The sequence below is a fragment of the Esox lucius genome, chromosome 17, assembly GCF_011004845.1.
Source record: "Esox lucius isolate fEsoLuc1 chromosome 17, fEsoLuc1.pri, whole genome shotgun sequence".
Lineage (NCBI taxonomy): Eukaryota > Metazoa > Chordata > Actinopteri > Esociformes > Esocidae > Esox > Esox lucius.
The window spans coordinates 16,870,251-16,890,597 of NC_047585.1; the positions used below are offsets into that span (position 1 = coordinate 16,870,251).

The 20,347-nt window shown below is 46.3% G+C and overlaps 1 long non-coding RNA gene across 1 annotated transcript in view; it reads right to left on the reverse strand.

Moving 5' to 3' along the window:
• Positions 1 to 4,555: 4,555 nt before the first annotated feature.
• Positions 4,556 to 20,347, reverse strand: part of LOC109616762 — a 74,101-nt gene continuing 58,309 nt past the window's right edge. Inside the window, exon 3 of the long non-coding RNA XR_002198028.2 lies at positions 4,556 to 5,534. This is a non-coding gene — a long non-coding RNA (uncharacterized LOC109616762). The remainder of the gene's footprint in view (positions 5,535 to 20,347) is intronic.

A 20,347-nucleotide genomic window follows, 5' to 3' on the forward strand; every position in this document is an offset into this window, starting at 1 on the left:
GATTTTACTCTATTTTGATTTATTTTAATATTGGGAATCTACTTCCCAGAATCTCAATTGGTGTGTCTGTCATCTTTTGCACCTCTCTCCTAGTGTGTCTCTGATTTCTGGATTGGGATGCTTAGAGTTACTCCCTACTTTCTGGGATGCCAGCCAAAAATCTTATCTATTTGACTCCTCTCACTATCCTTTAACTGGACTCAGTCAAACTTAACCAACCGACCACCTATACAATGTTGTCAAACAATAGGATGAAACCACTTAGATGACAACTATGTTTACACAAATGATTACCCAAAACTTGACCAGATCCTTTGTCCACTGTTGAATACTTTCTCGTGGCACATCTCCCAAAATATCTGTCTAACTGGCTATTTTCTTCATTTACCTTTCTTCCCATCTATCCACTCGTCACTTTTCTAGCACTCAGACAAATATCATTATCATCTACTAGCAATTTCTCCGCTATGCCCATCACTCCCAATGAGTCTCCTTTCACACACTTCCTTACAAACAGACAGGAATTCTCTTCCCTCACACACTTTCTCTTTCGTACACACATTCACACTCACAGTCTAGTGGTCCCTGCCTGCTTCCAGGTCCACAGGACGTTACCATACAGGTCTTCTTACAACTCCACCCATTCAGACATCCAACATCATTGGAGCGGTATCCATGGGGTGTGCACACAACGTATCATATACCTCCTTGGAACTAAGTTCCTGTTCGACCTCAGCCTGTCTTCTCGAATATTGACCTTCATCCCATTCACAAACAACTCAACAATTCTCTTAAAACACAATTTTCTCTACTTCTACACCTCTTAACTCAACACTTCTCTCAACAATTCTCTCTGCGCCTACACACCCCTTAACTTAGTCATCTATACTCCTCCTAGCAGGAGAGTGCTATACTTTCCCACTCTTGGCCCTAACCATTCCCGCTCTACTATCACACAGCAGCGGACTCCCACACACCTATGAGAGGCGACCACTCATTTAGCCCCCACCCGTGCTGTCCCCCAAAGTTTATGTCTGAGGCGGTTCTCGCAGGGCACACTACAGCTAAATTCAAAGCCGCCTGGTCCTGTCCCACAGCAGTCTTCTTCTCCTACTGAGGGTGACTCAGCGCGGTGGATTCGTCCATGCAGTCACTCAGGCCGTCAAGCCAGTATCACGAATCCTGCCAGCCTCCTCATCACTCACGGTTGGCCCTAACAGACCGTGATGGGGGCACAGGACTTATACTGGTTGCAACCCTCACACTTATTTAAATATGACCTATCTTGTTGTGTTATGTCCTACCTAAAATGTGTAGCATGCCATTTACCCCCACATTTTTGGATTCAAAAGCTCCCCATTGCCTCAATCAAATAAGTTAGGTTCGTTGAATTTGGTAAGGCCTTATGTGGTGCCAAACTGCCAGGCCAGGTGTTTCAAGTCACAGAAACCACTAAATTAAAGTAAGAACATGCTTACCTCTCAATGTGGCCACGTGTTGTTTGTGTGACCCAACCAAAGAATGTCCGGCCAAAAAAGATGCAAAAACTCAGGAACTTGTGAATCCAAAATAGACTTAAATGAAGATTAAAAAAAGCTGAGTTGGTCTGCAGAACAACTGACTTCCAAACCTTAAACACACATTTTTATACAGTATGGTTATACAATGATATTAGGTCCTCCCATTATGCTAATTACTGGATGGATCATTGAGTCTTCCATCAATGTTTTTCACAACCCTCTGGGATTCTCAACATTACACAGCATATTCTCTGAAGTCGAAGGATTCCCTTATCTATGAGCTCATTCATCCTCCCAAAACATTCAAGGACAAGCAACAGGTCATTCTGACATCAAGATGAAAGAAACTGTTGCTCTGTTGGTCATCTCCTTAGTCACATCAGTATAGTAAGACGAAGAACTGAGCACAGCTGTTGACCTTGACACACATAGAAATCTAAACTGTTTACCTTATTCTTCATCAGTCTCTATTAACAATTAAATGTGGAAAAATCTAAGACAATTGGACTGTTTGGGAAAATTATATTAGCCCTGGTTAAATGTTTCATTAAGACCCAATTGATATGCAAGAGATCACATGAGACATTCTGTCTACACTTCATCAGGTTAATGTGAGAGAACAACATTTTATGAAAATATCCCTACACTAACGTTTCTTATTATGTTTACCTCCACCACAAATAGTGTCTATGAACTGTTAGCTTTTGCCACTGGCCATTTGAAGAGCTTATTATTCAGTAATAGGCTTACTGGTATTTACTACTTCTTAGGAATAATCATAAGAATTGAGTAATTGCTAGCAAGACTGCAGATTAACTTTTCCATGCCAGAAACAGTCGCAATATAACCGTATACAGTGTTAGTTAAGGTTCACTGTAACGTAACTCCTGTAAGCGTATGTTGTAGCCAGCAAATGCGTTTGTCTATCCTGACCAAAAACGCATGCACGGATGCATACTTTGAAAATCCACCAGAAACAGTTGCACTATAACCGTAAACTGTTTTATTTCAGGCTTACTATAATGTAGTCACTGGAGGTTTAAGCCAGCAAAGTTTTCGTCTATATGGAGTAAATCATAATGCGTACTTCGCTTTGCCTGCGAGGAGATACGACCTCAGGACCTATAGTTTGCAGGTCTGCTTCTCTAACCACTACGCTATTTAACAAGGGTGGGTCAGCCAGCCAGCCAGTCAGTCAGCCAGCTAGTCAGTCAGTGACATTCGCTCTTCTTGGCCGGCTCCGCTTACGGGTCTGACAAAAAAGTACCTGGTCAGTGGAAAAGCCAAAAAAAAGCGAGTCGAGCCGGTACCATGGAGTGGATAATATTAGAATAATTATGATATATATTATAGTAAACTAGCTAGCTTGGTGTCTACGTACATTAGTATGGTATGCTCATGTTAGCTAGATAGCTAAGTTAGCTTGCTATCGGTCAGTAACGTTACTACTGTTAGCTTTTTCTGGGACATTATTCTGTCTGGAACTGAGACAACACAGTGAACAAGGCACATTCCTTCAAATTCATGCCATATATAAATGCTTCATCAAATTGGAAGTGCTTCCTCCCTCGCACAAAGTATTTTTACTGCAGGGCTTACATTTTGCTGTTTCATAAAACAAAATTGTGAAGCTGTAGTCAGCCATACGCCAGGATAAACAGAAGTCTCTTCTCAGTTCTCACGTGCTTGCTTTGTTGACGTACTTTGTGAAATTACACGTACAGGGGCTGGCACATAAGTGCAACTTTTATGGACTGTAAAATGCGCAACTGAAATGCAAACATTGGGAACCGAAGCAGAATCAAAATGCACGTATCTTTTCAAATCCACGGTTCTTGGAAATTTGGAGCTGGTTCTTGATACCCAACCCTATCGACAAGCATTGGTAGAATTTGAACAGCAACTTATTACTAGTTATTTGTAATTCCTAATTACATTATTGGTTATGTATCAGAGTGTAACTAGGTTTTTACTCTGCACTAATTCCCCATTCCCCACAGATTAAGTCTAAGACTAAAAAAACTAACTCAATGGAGTTTTCTATTGAACTTGACTTTTTTGCCCTAGACTAAGCTTAATCGGTGTCTGCGAAACTGGCCCTTAGTGTTGTAGTGTCTCCTTGCTTAACTTGAGTTCAATCATTTTCATCCTCTGTCGATAAGCTTCAATATGTCTAGCCCTACAAAGCTCACAGTCAACTGTATCAAATCTATTTAATGAAGCCCCTTTTACATCAGCAGTTGTCTCAAAGTGCATTTACAGATACCCAGCCTGAAATCTCAATGAGCAAGCAACGAGAGTAAATGCACTGTGGCTGCGAAGAAATCCCTAGTAGGGTCAAAACACAGGAAGATACCTAGACAGGATCGAGACTCGGGGGTGGCCAGTCCTCTTCTCTATAGTTAAATTTTTTAAGTAGAGTTATTTAAACAGTAATGTTTCATGTTCTTAAAGATCTGACTCTAAAAGATGCCAAAACTTATCACAAACTTTAACACTGAGCTTCCATTATCATCAGAGATTCTGACTTGTATGGATATCATCTCATACATACCCTTTTAAGCAGTGTAAGTGTATTGCAGTGAAATGTGCAAGAAATTTGTACTCTTGCATTGACCGCACTGATTTTATAAGCTGCATGGTTCCTGTTGGGTTGTAATGTCTGTTATCGGTAGATGATTCTTGTGAAATGGGGATAGTTTGCATCACAGAGCAATGGCCAAGAAAGTATGACATCCAAATGTATGTTGCTACAACCCCTTTCCAAATCAAAACCAAATACTGATTCCATGTTGCATCGCACATATCACACACACCTGTTTTTTGTTTTTGTTTTATACCTTTTAGGACAGTCTAGCTAATCAGCCTAGTAATTGGGTAACATTCTGATTCAGACAGGAAATAGTAAAGTGCACATACATTTATTTTGATTAAGAGTTAAGTGGATGAAGCCAGTTTCATAATCTTCCAAAACAACAAGCTACATGTGTCACTCTTGTGAAAAGCAGTAGCAGCAAATTTTTCCTCTCGTCATAAAGCGCCCAGCACAAGCAATGTCGAGTCACATGCATAGCATTGCCATATTGTTTGACTTCTAAGACTTTCTTACTGAAGATCTGGATCACAACTAAATTTGACAAATATAAATGGGACCTGTTTCTAATTAACACCTTTTAGAACCACTCAACACAGCTGTGTGCACTCAGCAGCATTTGGCAGAGTGCTCAACATGTTTATGTTAATTAAGTACATGACTGTGGTACCGCAATGATTTGCATGAAAATTACCCGCAAATACAAATGTGACGACCACAGCCCTGGGCCTACCTGCATTTAGTTTGACAAAATCTGTTTCTCCCTGTTTCATTCTGTTTGCTTCTGTGTGCTGAAATATTTTACCACTAATTGTTTTCTTAGGCAGAATGAATACACCCCTCTGTTCTGGATTCAACCAAAATATTTTCCAAATATCTGTGTCATTGCAAGGTTGGACATTGGAGGCTGGAGAAGAAAGGAAAACAAAACGTAGAACCGTCAAGCGACAGGGCTCTCACAGACGTGATGTGTGATTCATTTTAGTGCTACTGTGGGGGCAGTTGTCTGTACATTCAGTTCCATATGCTATCAATAGTTAGACCTCCCCCATGGGGAGGTGACCATGTACAGCCATCTGCAAATTGTCATTTGGATATTAACACTGGTCCTGATAATGGGTTATTTGGGATCCGCTGTTACTCTTGCTTTTGCAAAGTTTGATGAGGGCCTCTAGTGGGACTTTGGTGTTGATCAGCAGTTGTGACATGCCTCCTCACTGACGATATGAGGGTCCTCTGAACTATGCGTATTGTTCTTGGTTTGGTTCTGGGTTTTTGTCATTGTCTGCGGGAGGGGTGTTGGGAATGCGTCTGGCCTTGCTCTGCTGGCGTTGGAACTGCGGCTGGTTCAAAAGAGGCCCTCTTTTCCAGAAGTGGTAGGGTCGTGTGGATATTCAGTCCAAGGTGTGTCTGCTCGGAATCTATAAAATGGGCGGAATTTCTGAATCAATAGAAAAACATCAAAGTTGTGACTCGCTCTGCAGGTTCATACTCTACAACCCTCAAACATAACTCTGGACCAAGAGGCCAGTTCCACCACATTTGATTTCATTCCGAAAAAAGTGTATCATCTAATCAGGGATTTATTTAGACATGGGAGACCAGGTGGGTACAATAAATGATGTGGTAAAATAGAAAACCAGCAGGCTCCAGCCCTCATAGGGTATGTGTTGACTACACCTTGTCTACAACATATTTATAGAGACCAACCTTACCTCACACAGGTAAGAAGCATTGCTACTAATCCAGGCACTTTTTCTTTGTCTGGCTTACTGTAGCCCACCGTTAGTAGCCAGGGCTGGCTCTATCCTTTTTGGGTTCCCAAGCTAAATTTGATTTGGGGCCCACTCCCCTAGCTGTTCCTAGCATTCGGGGGGCCACTTGGCAGTCAGGGGCTCTAGAGCGAACCCTTACGTAACTAATGCCTATAACAGGCCCCTTGTAAAGCTCCCGGTTTGTGCGATTTAGTCAAAATGCCGTGGTCCATGGTTCAACATTCCCAAATTCTCCAACATCAAGAAAAATACAAAACAATAGTGCTTGCCAATGGAGCAGCGAGAGGAGCTTACCTAACCTACCTTCAGACAATGCTCAAAACCCCTCCTCGGCTCTATTGGCTGTCATAGAAGGCAACTCCTGCTCATCCCTTGCACACAGCAACATTGTCCATTTTTAGAAAACAAATCTAAGAATGTCTGAAAGGGGTTCATAGCCTCCCATCCCCCATTACTCCCACCTCACCAACCGTCGCCTTAATGAAACAATGCTCGCAAAACAATTCTAGGATTATTAGTAGCATTAGTAGCATTCCAGCATTTGATGCTAACTGTAAAACAATTAAAAATTTCTGTAAAACCCTTCCATTGGCATTTTTTGCATAGACCGTTTCAAAACGTGGCAGGTGAACCTGTGATAGTGTCAGATGTAAGGCAAAAGCAGATCATCTGACCATCTGTGGCTCAGAAATGTTGATGTGAAATGCCCTAGTCCTGGAGTCAAAGGTAAGACTCAAAGTAAAACCAGGCTGTATCCCGTCTGTCTTGCCTCTAGCTGCTTTGGATTCCAATATAGGAAACTGCTGCTTTTGGAAAAGTTTAGTTCCATGTACTCCGGTGTTGGCTGGTTTGTTACAAGGCCTACAGCCATGGTAACCTAATCTCCAACTCCTAAGGGAAAAATAGTTTGGTTGTTGAGTCATAGTGAACTGTTGCTCCTCACATTCATTAGTTTTTAATTGCTCCTTTATTGGAATAATGTAATGTTGTGTCTCTTGGAACATTGTAGGGATAATGGGTTTACGGGTGTACCAAGAGGCTTTTTTAAAAATGTTTGTTTGTTTTGGACCTTTCTGGAGTGTTCTCTCAACTACAGATGAGACAACAGAAAATACATTTAAAAAAAATCATAATAATCACTTCGCCACAAACTGCGCTCTCTAGCCTTCTGTTTGCCAGCTCTGGTTACACAAGTGTTGGCTCATCAGAATATTCTATAGACATTTATAGGAAATAAATTTAGAGATGAATGCAAACCATATGGCATTCAGAGGTTTATTTGTAAAGCTCCTGCATCAAAGCTTTTTCCAGATCACACCATATTAGCTATGTTTTTCCAGTCCAGCAAAATCAGGAAGGTAACCGCATACTTTTCTGATGGGAAACACATGAGCGAGGCCGTGAGACAGGAGCCTAACACACAGAAGAGGCGCTGCATCGAGGAGCATCAGTAAAAACAATTACGCTCCCATGTCTGGATGTCATATGGCACCACTGTCAAACTGTAATAACAGAAGCAATCCCCGGTGCAGATGACGTTATGTGGGTCTAATGCAGTGGCGGTGTGGGCAACATGCATTTGGGCCCGGGGTGGGGACTTTGGTACTGTAGCAGGCAAACAGGATTCTTTAAACATTTAAGTGATTTGCACATCAAATATAAGTCACAAAAATTATTAAAGGTACTGATGACAATATATGTTACGGTTAACAAACATTTCACATAACAATTTAAATGTACATTTAATAGATTTTTTGGGGACACCAAATACTATCCAATGATTAATTTGTATTGGCTTGCCCTGTCCTAATCTGTGCCAATTAGAGTGGGTAAAACAAAAAAAGTAATAAAGAAAACTTGAACAGATTATATTTACGTAGAAATATGTTCTAAAAATTTTAAAGGGTTGTTACATCTCCAGGTATGATTGAAAGACAGAGTTTGGACTTAACAATACATTCTCAATATTTTGGATACAGGTTGAAAAAATGCCGCTGTTGAACCAAAACAGGTCCTGCATACTATGTCATCTATGTACAGATATGTGCCCCACGTAATGAAAACCACTTGCTTTAAAATAAAGAATTTCAAGGTTAACAAACACATTAACTGCACATCCAACCCAAAATTGGAGGTTTTGAAAAAAAAAATTGTCATTCTTTAAAGACTAGATATCAGTAGATGCCCACCAATTTGGATATTAGAGGTGGTAACACACTTGTGATTGTAAAAAGAACAGCAATCAAAAGATTAATATTAGATATTTTCTAATATTATGGATAATGTTACAAATTCTGATAAAAGGGAGTTACATATTTGCGGTTACATTTTACTGTTTAAAAAATGTATTATTAATAACAACCTTTTCAGTTACCTATATTCTGACAGGCAAGGTCCAGTGTATGGATTGCATATCAATTGGTTGCCTATGGGGTGTGACATATCAACAGGATACTGGGGATTTCAAAACATGACTTACAGCACAATGTTAATAGACCACATTGTGGCATTGAAATAAATGCCTTTCTTCAATGTAGTTCTCTATAACCGGTATTGTCTAGATGTTACCAAAGAGCTTGCAATATAGTCACTAACACAATGTCATCATGGTGATACCACAGATCTGAGAAGATAGATTAAAACCAATAAGCAGTATATCTGCATTAAACCTACAGAGGACAGCAATATATTCCCAATTTGTAAACATAAACTAAGGAAATGGAAGAGAAAGCATGGCTGTGTGGCGGCAAACTTTGCAAATCTTAGCTAAGAATTAGCAAAGCTAAGCTAACTATTAGTAAAGCCAAAGCTAACATGAGATATAGCTAGGGCTGGAAGAAGCTTATCGAGCATCAAGTTAAACTTTTGAGCTGGCACTTAAAAGACAAGACACCAAAGAATTAGAGAACCCAGGACTGTTTTAGGGGACTTCAGAATTGGGACAGTGCAATCAATCAATACCACTTAGAAAAAAAGTTGGACTGTATTCTCACCATAATACAATGAAATAACTCAACTGATAACATTTCGTAGTTTTGAGAAATACAGTATCTTGCAGCGTATTGTACAGTTGCCAACAAAGAAATAACAAAACAACATTAACAATATTGTGTTGTAATATTGTATTAATGTGATAATTGATGTGCTTTTGTTGTGCTGCTGTCATAACACAAGGCTGTACTGCTTGTTTCTTGACTGACCACCTATTCAGCTATAGTATATAATTCAGTGGTACCATAGTTAGGCTAATGCTATGACTTTATGAACATAAAGTCAGAAAAGTCATGATTTATTTTCAAATATGTAATGATAGTTAGCTAGACTAAACAGCATGTTTAGTGTTGGCCAACAACTTCTGAAATACTACAGTGCAGCTAACTAGCAATGCAACCTGAAGAACAATGTTGAACCTGGAATTGCTAGTATGTTTTAGAAAACTTTATATTTTTATGCTTACGAGAAACTTCACAAAAAACAAGAGAATCAGACTCCCTAGATTGCTAGTTACTGTTGTTCTAGCTATTGTGATAGCAATTCTATCGATTAGAGATAACAAGTTAGCTAGACCAGCTAGTACAGTATAGTATGCAACTTTATAGATTTCCAATTTATATTTCATTGTTGACATTAATGTCATAATGTCGTGAGCTAAACTTGTGTTTGCCCCTTGCCAGTGTTATTCATTCTTGTTATGCATATTACCAGAACGAAAGATTAGTATGTGTTAAACTTAGAATATTGATTGCTATTGTACCAGGATTGACCAGGAAATGTTTGCATTTAAGTTACTCTGTGTCTGTGTGTTTCAACTTACTATCAAGGTTATAATTGCTGGAAGACAACCGAGAGTGTGGGCTGGCTTAAAGAGACTGGGAAGTGAGCCAAGAGGAAATGGCTGTGCCCAGGGTATACACTTCCACCCCTGTGTGCGCGTGCATGACCTCATGGCTCCACATCTACAAATTTACACCATCCATTTGAGTAACAGGGAAATGCACTGCATACTACAAGCCCATCAGTAGGGGTTAACTAACTACCTAGGTGGTTTCGGCCCCCTCTCTGTTGATCTTGGTCCCATTATCCACATAGACCTTGCCAATGTTGAAAGTGTATCCTAACCACCAGCTAGAATATAAACCTCAGCACTTTTACACTGCTAGAATCCATTGACTTTCCTCATGGCCGAGCCACTTTTAAGTAAGTACTTTTAAGTAAGTCATCATATACAAAGTTATTTCCACAGATTTTTTGTTAGCAGTGGCAAGGGTTTGTGTTGGTGGTATGAACCATACAAGACCATGGATTACAGATTCTCATGGCAATTATAGTATACTTCATTCAGGGAGAGGAACTATCAACATCCAGTTAAAATTAAGCTAACCACTTCTTTATTAAGGAAGGTATTCTTTGTTGAAAGAGTTAAAATTTTTGGAAGATTTGTGAGGGAAAGCTTATTTGTGAGTTATTACACTGAATAGAGGTCCTTCCAAGTAAACATACCCTTCAGCAGTGAGCCGGGTCAGATCCTTGGCATCTGTATTCAGATATGTTGAGTAGGTTACTACGGGTTCATGCAATATTATGTAAGATCTCTGCATTAATATTGTTAAATTAGATGTAGTGTACTCCTCCCCCCACTCCCCCTTCTCCTTTGTTGTATGGTGAAACAAACCAAATTTGGAGCCTCCAAAAGATGACTTCCCCTAAATTATAACCTAAATAATTATTGTTAAGGGTAGTTGAAGACTAAGTTCAAGACATACCCAAAATCGATGTAGCCTTTCTGAGCATAAATGAGGTTAAAGACTTTGCCAGCAGCAAATTTAGCTAGCTAACTCCAAAGTAGTATTTAATCATGGGTTTTTAAAGTGAAAACCAGAAACATGTCATATTTGCATTCAACAAAATGCTATATAACCATAGATTTCCTGAACAGAGAACTTGGCACATAATAGCAATATTAACTAAAAAGGTTAAAAAAACATTTTTTACCTACAAGTTATAGAGTCAGATCTGGAAATAATTGAACACTGACACACATTTGGCTGTTTACCAAAATATATTCAAGTTACAGTTAAATAATCAATATGGGCTTAAAGTACAGACTCTCAGTGTTCATTTGAGGATATTCACATCCAAATTGGAGGAAGGATTTAGGAATTAAAGATATTTTATATGTAGCCCCCTCTTTTTCAAGGGACCAAAGATAATTGGACAACTGACTCAAAAGCTGTTTCATGGACAGGTGTGGGCTATTCCTTCATTATTTCTTAATCAGGTACAAGGTCTGGAGTTGATTCCAGGTGTGGCATTTGCATTTGGAAGCTGTTGCTGTGAACCCACAACATGCACTCAATGCAAAATGTGAAACAGGCCATCCTTAGGCTGCAGAAAAAGAGAGAATCCATCAGAGAGATTGCAGGAACATCAGGGGTGCCCAAATCAACAGTTTGGTACATTCTGAGAAAAAAGGACACACTGGTGAGCTCTGCAACACAAAAAGGCCTGGACGTCCACAGAAGACAACAGTGGTGGATGATCGTAGGATTTTTCTTTTCCATGGTAAAGAAAAACCCCTTCACAACATCCAATCAAGTGAAGAACACTCTCCAGGAGGTAGGCATATCATTATCCAAGTCTACCTTTTTAAGAAGGGGGACCGGAGGGTGTGTTCCAACTATAGGGGGATCACACTTCTCAGCCTTCCCGGGAAAGTCTATGCCAGGGTTCTGGAGAGGAGAATACAGCCGATAGTAAAACCTCGGATTCAGGAGGAACAGTGTGGTTTTCGTCCGGGCCGTGGAACACTGGTCCAGCTCTATACCCTCTACGGGGTGTTGGAGGGTTCATGGGAGTTTGCCCAACCAATCCACATGTGTTTTGTGGATTTGGAGAAGGCTTTCGACTGTGTCCCTCGCGGCATCTTGTGGAGAGTGCTTCGGGAATATGGGGTCCTGGGTCCTTTGCTAAGGGCTGTCAGGTCCCTGTACAACCGAAGCAGGAGCTTGGTCCGCATTGCCAGCAGTAAGTCAGACTTGTTCCCAGTGCATGTTGGACTCCGGCAGGGCTGCCCTTTGTCGCCGGTTCTGTTCGTAATTTTTATGGACAGAATTTCTAGGCGCAGCCAGGGGCCGGAGGGTGTCAGGTTTGGGGACCACACAATTTAGTCTTTGCTCTTTGCAGATGATGTTGTCGTGTTGGCCCCTTCTAACCAGGACCTTTAACATGCACTGGGACGGTTTGCAGCCGAGTGTGAAGCGGTGGGGATGAAAATCAGTACCTCCAAATCCGAGGCCATGGTCCTCAGTCGGAAAAGGGTGGCTTGCCCACTTCAGGTTGGTGGAGAGTGCCTGCCTCAAGTGGAGGAGTTTAAGTATCTAGGGGTCTTGTTCACGAGTGAGGGAAGGATGGAACGGGAGATTGACAGACGGATCGGTGCAGCTTCTGCAGTAATGCGGTCGATGTATCGGTCTGTCGTGGTGAAGAAAGAGCTGAGCCGCAAGGCGAAGCTCTCGATTTACCGGTCAATCTACGTTCCTACTCTCACCTATGGTCATGAGCTTTGGGCCATGACCGAAAGGACAAGATCCCGGATACAGGCGGCCGAAATGAGCTTTCTTCGTGGGGTGGCTGGGCGATCCCTTAGAGATAGGTCACCCAGAAGCTCGGTCACCCAGGAGGAGCTCAGAGTAGAGCCGCTGCTCCTCCACATCGAGAGGGGTCAGCTGAGGTGGCTTGGGCATCTGTTTCGGATTCCTCCGGAACGCCTTCCTGGGAAGGTGTTCCGGTCCCGTCCCACCGGGAGGAGACCCCGGGGAAGACCTAGGACACGCTGGAGGGACTATGTCTCCCGGCTGGCCTGGGAACGCCTCGGTGTCCCCCCGGAAGAGATAGAGGAAGTGTCTGGGCATCCCTGCTTAGACTGCTGCCCCCGCGACCCGGCCCCGGATAAGCGGAAGATGATGATTATAAAGAGAAGACTTCATGAGAGCAAATACAGAGGGTTCACCACAAGGTGCAAACCATTCATAAGCCTCAAGAATAGAAAGGCCAGATTAGACATTGCCAAAAAAACATCTAAAAAAGCCAGTCCAGTTCTGGAACAGCATTCTTTGGACAGATGAAACTAAAATCAAACAGTACCAGAATGATGGGAAGAAAAAAGTATGGAGAAGGCTTGGAACGGCTCATGATCTGAAGCATACCACAAACTGTAAAACACGGTGGAGGCAGTGTGATGGCATGGGCGTGTATGGCTTCCAGTAGCACTGGGTCACAAGTGTTTATTGTTGATGTGACAGAAGACAGAAGCAGCCGGATGAATTCTGAAGTGTATAGGGATATATTGTCTGCTCACATTCAGCCAAATTCAGCAAAGTTCATTGGACAGTGCATTACTTTACAGATGGACAATGACCCAAAATATACTGTAAAAGCAACCCAGGAGTTTAAGGCAGAGAAGTGTGATCAATCTGCAATGGCCGAGTCAATCACCTGATCTCAACCCGATTGAGCATGCATTTCACTTGCTGAAGACCAAACTTAAGGCAGAAAGACCCATGAAAAGCACCCTGGCAAAGCATCACAAAGAAGGAAACCCAATGTTTGGTGAAGTCTATGTGTTCCAGACTTCATGCATTCATTGCCCGTAAAGGATTCTCGACAAAGTATTAAACATTATTTATTTTTCATGATTGTATTAATTTGTCCAATTACATTTTACCCCGGAAATAAGGGGACTATGGATGAAAATTGTTATAATTCCTAAATGTTTCATACAATATTTTTGTTAAAACCCTTGAATTAAAGGCGACGGGTCAGACTAAGAGCGGTTCAAAATACCCCTTAATGATGAATAATTATTTGAGTTCCGTGACGTCGCCCGGTATGGCGCAGCCGGGGCCCCACCCTGGAGCCAGGCCCGGGGTTGGGGCTCGCACGCGAGCGCCTGGTGGCCGGGCCTTTCCCCATGGGGCCCGGCCGGGCATAGCCCGAAGGAGCGACGTGGGGCCGCCTTCCCGTGGGCTCACCACCCACAGGAGGGACCATAAGGGGTCGGTGCGTAGAGGATCGGGCGGCAGTCGAAGGCAGGGGCCTAGGCAACCCGATCCCTGGACACGGAAACTAGCTCTAGGGACGTGGAACGTCACCTCGCTGGCGGGGAAGGAGCCTGAGATAGTGCGTGAGGTTGAGAGGTTCCGACTGGAGGTAGTCGGAATCACCTCTACGCACGGCTTGGGCTCTGGAACCACACTCCTTGAGAGAGGATGGACTCTTCACCACTCTGGAGTTGCCCATGGTGAGAGGCGGCGGGCTGGTGTGGGTTTGCTTATAGCTCCCCAGCTCTGCCGCCATGTGTTGGAGTTTACCCCGGTGAACGAGAGGGTCGTTTCCCTGCGCCTTCGGGTCGGGGATAGGTCTCTCACTGTTGTTTGTGCCTATGGGCCGAACGGCAGTGCAGAGTACCCAACCTTCTTGGAGTCTCTGGGAGGGGTGCTGGAAAGTGCTCCAACTGGGGACTCTATCGTTCTACTGGGGGACTTCAACGCCCACGTGGGCAACGACAGTGACACCTGGAGGGGTGTGATTGGGAGGAACGGCCCCCCTGATCTGAACCCGAGTGGTGTTCAGTTATTGGACTTCTGTGCTAGTCACAGTTTGTCCATAACGAACACCATGTTCAAGCATAAGGGTGTCCATCAGTGCACATGGCACCAGGACACCCTAGGCCGCAGGTCGATGATCGACTTTGTTGTCGTTTCATCTGACCTGCGGCCGTATGTCTTGGACACTCGGGTGAAGAGAGGGGCGGAGCTGTCAACTGATCACCACCTGGTGGTGAGCTGGATCCGATGGCGGGGGAGGAAGCTGGACAGACTCGGCAGGCCCAAGCGTACTGTAAGGGTCTGCTGGGAACGTCTGGCCGAGTCTCCTGTCAGAGAGATCTTTAACTCCCACCTCCGACAGAGCTTCGACTGGATCCCGAGGGAGGCTGGAGATATTGAGTCCGAGTGGACCATGTTCTCCACCGCCATTGTCGAAGCGGCCGTTCGGAGCTGTGGACGTAAGGTCTCCGGTGCCTGTCGAGGCGGCAATCCCCGAACCCGGTGGTGGACACCGGAAGTAAGGGATGCCGTCAAGCTGAAGAAGGAGTCCTATCAGGCCTGGTTGGCTTGTGGGACTCCTGAGGCAGCTGACGGGTACCGACAGGCCAAGCGGACTGCAGCCCAGGTGGTTGTGGAGGCAAAAACTCGGGCCTGGGAGGAGTTCGGTGAGGCCATGGAGAAGGACTATCGGCTGGCCTCGAAGAGATTCTGGCAAACCGTCCGGCGCCTCAGGAGAGGGAAACAGTGCCCTACCAACGCTGTTTACAGTAGAGGTGGCCAGCTGTTGACCTCAACTGGGGATGTCGTCGGGCGGTGGAAGGAGTACTTCGAGGATCTCCTCAATCCCGCCGTCACATCTTCCATTGAGGAAGCAGAGGATGAGGGCTCAGAGGTGGACTCGTCCATCACCCGGGCTGAAGTCACTGAGGTGGTCAAGAAACTCCTCGGTGGCAAGGCACCGGGGGTGGATGAGATCCGCCCTGAGTACCTCAAGTCTCTGGATGTTGTGGGGCTGTCTTGGTTGACACGCCTGTGCAACATCGCGTGGCGGTCGGGGACAGTGCCTTTGGGATGGCAGACCGGGGTGGTGGTCCCTCTTTTTAAGAAGGGGGACCGGAGGGTGTGTTCCAACTACAGGGGGATCACACTTCTCAGCCTCCCCGGGAAAGTCTATGCCAGGGTTCTGGAGAGGAGAATACGGCCGATAGTAGAACCTCGGATTCAGGAGGAACAGTGTGGTTTTCGTCCGGGCCGTGGAACACTGGACCAGCTCTATACCCTCTACGGGGTGTTGGAGGGTTCATGGGAGTTTGCCCAACCAATCCACATGTGTTTTGTGGATTTGGAGAAGGCATTCGACTGTGTCCCTCGCGGCATCCTGTGGAGAGTGCTTCGGGAATATGGGGTCCTGGGTCCTTTGCTAAGGGCTGTCAGGTCCCTGTACGACCGAAGCAGGAGCTTGGTCCGCATTGCCGGCAGTAAGTCAGACTTGTTCCCAGTGCATGTTGGACTCCGGCAGGGCTGCCCTTTGTCACCGGTTCTGTTCATAATTTTTATGGACAGAATTTCTAGACGCAGCCAGGGGCCGGAGGGTGTCAGGTTTGGGGACCACACGATTTCGTCTCTGCTCTTTGCGGATGATGTTGTCGTGTTGGCCTCTTCAAACCAGGACCTTCAGCATGCGCTGGGACGGTTTGCAGCCGAGTGTGAAGCGGTGGGGATGAGAATCAGTACCTCCAAATCTGAGGCCATGGTCCTCAGTCGGAAAAGGGTGGCTTGCTCACTTCAGGTTGGTGGAGAGTGCCTGCCTCAAGTGGAGGAGTTTAAGTATCTAGGGGTCTTGTTCACGAGTGAGGGAAGGATGGAACGGGAGATTGACAGACGGATCGGTGCAGCTTCTGCAGTAATGCGGTCGATGTATCGGTCTGTCGTGGTGAAGAAAGAGCTGAGCCGCAAGGCGAAGCTCTCGATTTACCGGTCAATCTACGTTCCTACTCTCACCTATGGTCATGAGCTTTGGGTCATGACCGAAAGGACAAGATCCCGGATACAGGCGGCCGAAATGAGCTTTCTCCGCAGGGTGGCTGGGCGTTCCCTTAGAGATAGGGTGAGAAGCTCGGTCACCCGGGAGGAGCTCGGAGTAGAGCCGCTGCTCCTCCACATCGAGAGGGGTCAGCTGAGGTGGCTTGGGCATCTGTTTCGGATGCCTCCGGAACGCCTTCCAGGGAAGGTGTTCCGGTCCCGTCCCACCGGGAGGAGACCCCGGGGAAGACCTAGGACACGCTGGAGGGACTATGTCTCCCGGCTGGCCTGGGAACGCCTCGGTGTCCCCCCGGAAGAGCTGGAGGAAGTGTCTGGGGAGAGGGAAGTCTGGGCATCCCTGCTTAGACTGCTGCCCCCGCGACCCGGCCCCGGATAAGCGGAAGATGATGATTATAAAGAGAAGACTTCATGAGAGCAAATACAGAGGGTTCACCACAAGGTGCAAACCATTCATAAGCCTCAAGAATAGAAAGGCCAGATTAGACATTGCCAAAAAAACATCTAAAAAAGCCAGTCCAGTTCTGGAACAGCATTCTTTGGACAGATGAAACTAAAATCAAACAGTACCAGAATGATGGGAAGAAAAAAGTATGGAGAAGGCTTGGAACGGCTCATGATCTGAAGCATACCACAAACTGTAAAACACGGTGGAGGCAGTGTGATGGCATGGGCGTGTATGGCTTCCAGTAGCACTGGGTCACAAGTGTTTATTGTTGATGTGACAGAAGACAGAAGCAGCCGGATGAATTCTGAAGTGTATAGGGATATATTGTCTGCTCACATTCAGCCAAATTCAGCAAAGTTCATTGGACAGTGCATTACTTTACAGATGGACAATGACCCAAAATATACTGTAAAAGCAACCCAGGAGTTTAAGGCAGAGAAGTGTGATCAATCTGCAATGGCCGAGTCAATCACCTGATCTCAACCCGATTGAGCATGCATTTCACTTGCTGAAGACCAAACTTAAGGCAGAAAGACCCATGAAAAGCACCCTGGCAAAGCATCACAAAGAAGGAAACCCAATGTTTGGTGAAGTCTATGTGTTCCAGACTTCATGCATTCATTGCCCGTAAAGGATTCTCGACAAAGTATTAAACATTATTTATTTTTCATGATTGTATTAATTTGTCCAATTACATTTTACCCCGGAAATAAGGGGACTATGGATGAAAATTGTTATAATTCCTAAATGTTTCATACAATATTTTTGTTAAAACCCTTGAATTAAAGGCGACGGGTCAGACTAAGAGCGGTTCAAAATACCCCTTAATGATGAATAATTATTTGAGTTCCGTGACGTCGCCCGGTATGGCGCAGCCGGGGCCCCACCCTGGAGCCAGGCCCGGGGTTGGGGCTCGCACGCGAGCGCCTGGTGGCCGGGCCTTTCCCCATGGGGCCCGGCCGGGCATAGCCCGAAGGAGCGACGTGGGGCCGCCTTCCCGTGGGCTCACCACCCACAGGAGGGACCATAAGGGGTCGGTGCGTAGAGGATCGGGCGGCAGTCGAAGGCAGGGGCCTAGGCAACCCGATCCCTGGACACGGAAACTAGCTCTAGGGACGTGGAACGTCACCTCGCTGGCGGGGAAGGAGCCTGAGATAGTGCGTGAGGTTGAGAGGTTCCGACTGGAGGTAGTCGGAATCACCTCTACGCACGGCTTGGGCTCTGGAACCACACTCCTTGAGAGAGGATGGACTCTTCACCACTCTGGAGTTGCCCATGGTGAGAGGCGGCGGGCTGGTGTGGGTTTGCTTATAGCTCCCCAGCTCTGCCGCCATGTGTTGGAGTTTACCCCGGTGAACGAGAGGGTCGTTTCCCTGCGCCTTCGGGTCGGGGATAGGTCTCTCACTGTTGTTTGTGCCTATGGGCCGAACGGCAGTGCAGAGTACCCAACCTTCTTGGAGTCTCTGGGAGGGGTGCTGGAAAGTGCTCCAACTGGGGACTCTATCGTTCTACTGGGGGACTTCAACGCCCACGTGGGCAACGACAGTGACACCTGGAGGGGTGTGATTGGGAGGAACGGCCCCCCTGATCTGAACCCGAGTGGTGTTCAGTTATTGGACTTCTGTGCTAGTCACAGTTTGTCCATAACGAACACCATGTTCAAGCATAAGGGTGTCCATCAGTGCACATGGCACCAGGACACCCTAGGCCGCAGGTCGATGATCGACTTTGTTGTCGTTTCATCTGACCTGCGGCCGTATGTCTTGGACACTCGGGTGAAGAGAGGGGCGGAGCTGTCAACTGATCACCACCTGGTGGTGAGCTGGATCCGATGGCGGGGGAGGAAGCTGGACAGACTCGGCAGGCCCAAGCGTACTGTAAGGGTCTGCTGGGAACGTCTGGCCGAGTCTCCTGTCAGAGAGATCTTTAACTCCCACCTCCGACAGAGCTTCGACTGGATCCCGAGGGAGGCTGGAGATATTGAGTCCGAGTGGACCATGTTCTCCACCGCCATTGTCGAAGCGGCCGTTCGGAGCTGTGGACGTAAGGTCTCCGGTGCCTGTCGAGGCGGCAATCCCCGAACCCGGTGGTGGACACCGGAAGTAAGGGATGCCGTCAAGCTGAAGAAGGAGTCCTATCAGGCCTGGTTGGCTTGTGGGACTCCTGAGGCAGCTGACGGGTACCGACAGGCCAAGCGGACTGCAGCCCAGGTGGTTGTGGAGGCAAAAACTCGGGCCTGGGAGGAGTTCGGTGAGGCCATGGAGAAGGACTATCGGCTGGCCTCGAAGAGATTCTGGCAAACCGTCCGGCGCCTCAGGAGAGGGAAACAGTGCCCTACCAACGCTGTTTACAGTAGAGGTGGCCAGCTGTTGACCTCAACTGGGGATGTCGTCGGGCGGTGGAAGGAGTACTTCGAGGATCTCCTCAATCCCGCCGTCACATCTTCCATTGAGGAAGCAGAGGATGAGGGCTCAGAGGTGGACTCGTCCATCACCCGGGCTGAAGTCACTGAGGTGGTCAAGAAACTCCTCGGTGGCAAGGCACCGGGGGTGGATGAGATCCGCCCTGAGTACCTCAAGTCTCTGGATGTTGTGGGGCTGTCTTGGTTGACACGCCTGTGCAACATCGCGTGGCGGTCGGGGACAGTGCCTTTGGGATGGCAGACCGGGGTGGTGGTCCCTCTTTTTAAGAAGGGGGACCGGAGGGTGTGTTCCAACTACAGGGGGATCACACTTCTCAGCCTCCCCGGGAAAGTCTATGCCAGGGTTCTGGAGAGGAGAATACGGCCGATAGTAGAACCTCGGATTCAGGAGGAACAGTGTGGTTTTCGTCCGGGCCGTGGAACACTGGACCAGCTCTATACCCTCTACGGGGTGTTGGAGGGTTCATGGGAGTTTGCCCAACCAATCCACATGTGTTTTGTGGATTTGGAGAAGGCATTCGACTGTGTCCCTCGCGGCATCCTGTGGAGAGTGCTTCGGGAATATGGGGTCCTGGGTCCTTTGCTAAGGGCTGTCAGGTCCCTGTACGACCGAAGCAGGAGCTTGGTCCGCATTGCCGGCAGTAAGTCAGACTTGTTCCCAGTGCATGTTGGACTCCGGCAGGGCTGCCCTTTGTCACCGGTTCTGTTCATAATTTTTATGGACAGAATTTCTAGACGCAGCCAGGGGCCGGAGGGTGTCAGGTTTGGGGACCACACGATTTCGTCTCTGCTCTTTGCGGATGATGTTGTCGTGTTGGCCTCTTCAAACCAGGACCTTCAGCATGCGCTGGGACGGTTTGCAGCCGAGTGTGAAGCGGTGGGGATGAGAATCAGTACCTCCAAATCTGAGGCCATGGTCCTCAGTCGGAAAAGGGTGGCTTGC